Source organism: Triticum urartu, chromosome 4 (genome assembly GCF_003073215.2).
Source record: "Triticum urartu cultivar G1812 chromosome 4, Tu2.1, whole genome shotgun sequence".
NCBI lineage: Eukaryota > Viridiplantae > Streptophyta > Magnoliopsida > Poales > Poaceae > Triticum > Triticum urartu.
In genome coordinates, this window is record NC_053025.1 from 10,616,187 (window position 1) to 10,622,186 (window position 6,000).

The window sequence follows — 6,000 nt, forward strand, 5'->3', positions numbered from 1 at the left end:
GTTTAGAAGTGGTTGACAAAGGTTTTCTCGATGAGAAAAGCCATGTGTCTAGACAAAAGAAGGTAGTTGTTCCATCGTTTGGGAGGAGAATGGAGTTCTTTTGGAGGGTTTGAAGCTGGTCATTGATAATTTTGTGGATGTAAGAAGGTTGTGGTGAAGTCGTAGTTGTGGAGTTTGGGTGTTCTAATCTATATACCACTTTAAGAAGGGCATGGAGGTGCGAGAAACAAGTCCAACAGCGAATTTCATAAGAGCATCTACATCTACAGGTTGCAAATTTGGGTAGTCAAATGTCCGCCGACGCGCCCGTGGATAATGACCAAATGGGCCTCAAATTTTACCATTTTCAACCACATACCTAATTTTCAAAACATCCATTACATGCAGGGCCATGCACGACAACCATGCCGTCTGTCTTGGGCCGACTGACCTGTCAAAACAGGTAAACATTTGCTCATACTAGCGGACGTGCCCAGACGCCTTCATATCCGCCTCATATTTTGGCAGGATATGAGGGGTACCAGTCAGCTCGGGCGTTTAAGGCCCGTTTGGGGCACGCGTCTGGGTCGAACTTTTGTAACCGGTCACTGATCAAGCCGTCCGTCCGGGTGTTTGAGCCGGGTTTAGAGCATCCGGCTGTAGATGCTCCGAGGCACATGTTTGGGTGTGAATATTTTGTGTGTCTATAAACTACCAAAAACTTTTTGTTTCCAAACGTCTTCCCAAGCGAGTATTCACTCAGCTCATGTGCAACAAAAGGCGAATATAGGGAAGATTCTTAGGGTAGGGGGGCTGCTGGATCCGGCTTGCCTGCTCCCTCCTCATACTCTCATCCGTGCTCCCACTTCATCTTACGGTTGCCTTTTTTTCTTTTTCTTTCTAATCTAATCATCTCCCCTCTAATTTTAAAAAGGTGGGGCCGGACCTTATTTTGTTTCAATCAAATCAATCCACATGCGTGGGAGCATGGATGGGCACATGCCCAGGGAGCAGGCAAGTCTCGTCCGGGGCCGCTGGAGTTGAACGGAAATTAGGGAAGAATGTTTGTAGGGGCCTTTTTTAGTCCACGAAGTTTACAATTAGGAGAACCTAGGCCAGCCCTGCCAACGGGCTCGAGGTTCAGGTCCATCGCTTTCATCAGACTTATAACAAAGGATCAGGTCGTTCCCTCTTCCTGTGATGTGCATCCCTGCAGTTTTTCGTGCCGTGCCTGTTGACTGTAGCTCCTCGTCTTCCATGCATGCTTGTACGTGCCCCATGCACTAACCCCACGATCCTCCCTCGCATGTGCACGCCGCGCCTCTGTAACCTCTCGCGCTCATGCGCTCTGTTGTAACACAGGCTATATAGCCTCGAGTAATACACACAGCGACACCTCAAGGTGCATCGCTTCCTGCTTTCTCTCGTCTACATGGTATCAGACGCCGGCATCGTCCAGCGCCTGTAGATCGCTTCCGCTGCCGATCTCTCCTCGCGGCGCCATGGCTACGCCTCCGCCGCCACCTCCACTCCCCCCCCCCTCCCTTCTCTGGCCGTGGTCTCCACGGCGCCTTCGCGGCCGCCGCCGCTGGCGCGGCCACCCCAACCGCACCGAGCTTCTCACCCCGTCGGCCCTTGCCACCGCCTCGCGCACTAACGCGCTCGTCCACGGCTCCGGCGGCCCCTCTGCGGCGATCGCGCTAGCTCCATCACACCTTGCGGCCGTCTACATCAACCAACATGTGCCGGTCGTCCTCAACCTCAACCCGCCCAACTTCTCTCAGTGGCGGACGCTGTTCGAGGTCACCTTCCGCAAGACCGGCGTGCTCCCTCACATCACTGCTCCGGCGCTCCCCGACGACCCCGTGTGGCTCCAGGACGACGCCTATGTGATCTCGTGGCTCTACAACCGCATCAGCCCCGAGATCTTCGGGCTCGTCCACCAGCGCAACGCGACCACCGCCGAGCTCTAGGCGGCCATCTCCTCCATCTTCCTGGAGAACCGCGAGCACCAAGCCGTCTTCCTCGCCACCGACTTTCGTCGCATCGAGCAAGGTGCCGGCTCCGTCCTCTCGTACTTCGCGCGGCTGAAGGACTGCGCCGATAGACTGGCGGACCTCGGTGAGCCCGTCGGTGATCGTGAACAAGTGTTGAACATGTTTCGCGGGCTGCACCCCCGCCTTCGCTATGCTATTCCCATCCTCACAACGCAGACCCCGTTTCCTTCGTTTCTCCGCTGCCGTGCCTTCCTCCTCCTCGAGGAGAGCCGCCTGGCGCCGGAGAGCTCCAACGAGATGGCTCTGCATGCTGCGCGCGCCCCCAACTCCGGCGGGGGCTCGTCCACGGGCGGCAACACCAACCGCCGCCCGAGTGGTAACGGCGGTCGCAACAAGGGCAAGGGCAAGGCCGCCGCTGATGCCGGTGGCGGTGGGAGCTCCTCCGTGCCGCGTCCCGCAGGGCCGCCGGCGCCTGCAACTACGCCCTGGACTGGGATGGTCCATGCGTGGCCCATGCCCTGGCGCCACCACACACCTGGCGCTGGTGTGCTCGGGCCCCGTCCGGGCGCTCCTGCTCCGTTCGCTGGCCACGCCGCGCACTACGGCGCACCTCCACCGATCCCGCCCGGCGCCGCCCCGACGCACCGGACCCCGGGTGTCGTCCTTGCTCACCCACTGTACAACACGGGTGTCTCGTCTTCGACTACGCCCCCGCCGCCCATGTGGGACCAAGCCGCCCTCGTCCACGCGCTGAACAATCTCGGACTCCAGCAGCAGCAGGGCGCCCACTCCGGCGGGGACTGGTGAAGGAAATATGCCCTAGAGGCAATAATAAAGTTATTATTTATTTCCTTATATCATGATAAAAGTTTATTATTCATGCTAGAATTGTATTAACCGGAAACATAATACATGTGTGAATACATAGACAAACAGAGTGTCACTAGTATGCCTCTACTTGACTAGCTCGTTAATCAAAGATGGTTATGTTTCCTAACCATGGACAAAGAGTTGTCATTTGATTAACGGGATCACATCATTAGTTGAATGATCTGATTGACATGACCCATTCCATTAGCTTAGCACCCGATCGTTTAGTATGTTGCTATTGCTTTCTTCATGACTTATACATGTTCCTATGACTATGAGATTATGCAACTCCCGTTTGCCGGAGGAACACTTTGTGTGCTACCAAACGTCACAACGTAACTGGGTGATTATAAAGGTGCTCTACAGGTGTCTCCAAAGGTACATGTTGGGTTGGCGTATTTCGAGATTAGGATTTGTCACTCCGATTGTCGGAGAGGTATCTCTGGGCCCTCTCGGTAATGCACATCACTGAAGCCGTGCAAGCATTGCAACTAATGAGTTAGTTGCGGGATGATGTATTACGGAACGAGTAAAGAGACTTGCCGGTAACGAGATTGAACTAGGTATGGGATACCGACAATCGAATCTCAGACAAGTAACATACCAATGACAAAGGGAACAACGTATGTTGTTATGCGGTCTGACCGATAAAAGATCTTCATAGAATATGTAGGAGCCAATATGAGCATCCAGGTTCCGCTATTGGTTATTGACCGGAGACGTGTCTCAGTCATGTCTACATTGTTCTCGAACCCGTAGGGTCCGCACGTTTAAGGTTACGATGACAGTTATATTATGAGTTTATACATTTTGATGTACCGAAATTTGTTCGAAGTCCCGGATGAGATCACGGACATGACGAGGAGTCTCAAAATGGTCGAGACATAAAGATTGATATATTGGAAGCCTATGTTTGGATATCAGAAGTGTTCCGGGTGAAATCGGGATTTTACCGGAGTACCGGGAGGTTACTGGAACCCCCCGGGAGGTATATGGGCCTTAGTGGAACAGAGGGGAGGTGGCCATAGATGGGCCACACGCCCCTTCCCCCCCTTGGTCCGAATAGGACAAGGAGAGGGGGTCGGCCCCCCTTCCTCCTCTCTCTCCTCTTTTCCACCCTCCGCGAATCCTATTCCAACTAGGAAAGGGGGGGAGTCCTACTCCCGGAGGGAGTAGGACTCCTCCTGGCGCGCCTCCTCTTGGCCGGCCAGCCCCCCCCCCCTTTGAGCCTTTATATACGGAGGCAAGGGGCACCCCTAGAGACACAAGTTGATCCACATGATCATATTCTTAGCCGTGTGCGGTGCCCCCTTCCACCATAGTCCTTGATAATATTGTAGCGGTGCTTAGGCGAAGCCCTACGACGGTAGAACATCAAGATCGTCACCACACCATCGTGCTGACGGAACTCTTCCCCGACACTTTGCTGGATCGGAGTCCGGGGATCGTCATCGAGCTGAACGTGTGCTAGAACTCGGAGGTGCCGTAGTTTCGGTGCTTGATCGGTCGGGCCGTGGAGACGTACGACTACATCAACCAAGTTAACGCTTCCGTTGTCGATCTACAAGGGTACGTAGATCACACTCTCCTCCTCTCGTTGCTATGCATCACCATGATCTTGCGTGTGCGTAGGAATTTTTTTGAAATTACTACGAAACCCAACAGTGGCATCCGAGCCTAGGTTTTATGTGTTGATGTTATATGCACGAGTAGAACACAAGTGAGTTGTGGGCGATATAAGTCATACTGCTTACCAGCATGTCATACTTTAGTTCGGCGGTATTGTTGGACGAAGCGGTCCGGACCGACATTACGCGTACGCTTACGTGAGACCGGTTCTCCCGACGTGCTTTGCACAAAGGTGGCTAGCGAGTGACAGTTTCTCCAACTTTAGTTGAACCAAGTGTGGCTACGCCCGGTCCTTGCGAAGGTTAAAACAGCACCAACTTGACAAACTATCGTTGTGGTTTTGATGCGTAGGTAAGATTGGTTCTTGCTTAAGCCCGTAGCAGCCACGTAAAACTTGCAACAACAAAGTAGAGGACGTCTAACTTGTTTTTGCAGGGCATGTTGTGATGTGATATGGTCAAGACATGATGCTAAATTTTATTGTATGAGATGATCATGTTTTGTAACCGAGTTATCGGCAACTGGCAGGAGCCATATGGTTGTCGCTTTATTGTATGCAATGCAATCACGCTGTAATGCTTTACTTTATCACTAAGCGGTAGCGATAGTCGTGGAAGCATGAGATTGGCGAGACGACAACGATGCTACGATGGAGATCAAGGTGTCGCGCCGGTGACGATGGTGATCACGACGGTGCTTCGAGGATGGAGATCACAAGCACAAGATGATGATGGCCATATCATATCACTTATATTGATTGCATGTGATGTTTATCTTTTATGCATCTTATCTTGCTTTGATTGACGATAACATTATAAGATGATCTCTCACTAATTATCAAGAAGTGTTCTCCCTGAGTATGTACCGTTGCGAAAGTTCTTCGTGCTGAGACACCACGTGATGATCGGGTGTGATAGGCTCTACGTTCAAATACAACGGGTGCAAAACAGTTGCACACACGAAATACTCAGGTTATACTTGACGAGCCAAGCATATACAGATATGGCCTCGGAACACGGAGACCGAAAGGTCGAGCGTGAATCATATAGTAGATATGATCAACATAGTGATGTTCACCAACGAAACTACTCCATCTCACGTGATGATCGGACATGGTTTAGTTGACTTGGATCACGTAATCACTTAGAGGATTAGAGGGATGTCTATCTAAGTGGGAGTTCTTTAAGAAATATGATTAATTGAACCTAAATTTATCATGAACTTAGTACCTGATAGTATCTTGCTTATGTATGTTTGATTGTAGATAGATGGCCCGTGCTGTTGTTCTGTTGAATTTTAATGCGTTCCTTAAGAAAGCAAAATTGAAAGATGATGGTAGCAATTACACGGACTGGGTCCGTAACTTGAGGATTATCCTCATTGCTGCACAGAAGAATTACGTCCTGAAAGCACCGTTGGGTGCCAGGCCTGCTGCTGGAGCAACACCAGATGTTATGAACGTCTGGCAGAGCAAAGCTGATGACTACTCGATAGTTCAATGTGCCATGCTTTACGGCTTAGAACC